The following is a 530-nucleotide window of genomic DNA, read 5'->3' as shown; positions in this document are numbered from 1 at the left end:
TTTGAAGAATGTTCTTGGAATCTCTATTGGGATTGCATTATATGTATATATTGTTTTGTGTGTATTCACATTTTCTCAATGTTAAGTCCTCTTACAAAGGAGTGGGGTATATTCTTCCATTAGTGTAAGTTTCTTTTGGTTTCTTGTAGTTGTGTTCTGTAGTTTTTTCTGTATAGGACCTTTGTGTCTATGATACATTTATGCCTAAATATTTCATCCTTTGGACAGCTATTGTAAATGCTATTACTTTCCTAACTTCCTTTTCAGCCCTGTCATTATTAGTATAGAGGAATCCAACTGATTGTTGTATGTTGATCTTGTACCCTGCCACTTCGCTGAATCTTCAAATGAGATCTAGTAGATTTTTGCTAAGTCTTTGGGGTTTTCTATGCATAGGATCATATTGTCTGCAAATAAGAGTTTTAGGTCCTCTTTGCCAATTTGGATGCTTTTAATTTATCTATTTTGACTTATATCTCTGGGTAAGCCTTCCAACAAAATATTGAATAGGAGTGGTGACAAAAAGGGCA

Source organism: Chrysochloris asiatica, unplaced genomic scaffold, assembly GCF_000296735.1.
Source record: "Chrysochloris asiatica unplaced genomic scaffold, ChrAsi1.0 scaffold00248, whole genome shotgun sequence".
In the NCBI taxonomy this organism is placed as follows: Eukaryota; Metazoa; Chordata; class Mammalia; order Afrosoricida; family Chrysochloridae; genus Chrysochloris; species Chrysochloris asiatica.
The sequence above is the reverse complement of the archived record's forward strand: the minus strand, read 5'-3'. Positions refer to the sequence as shown.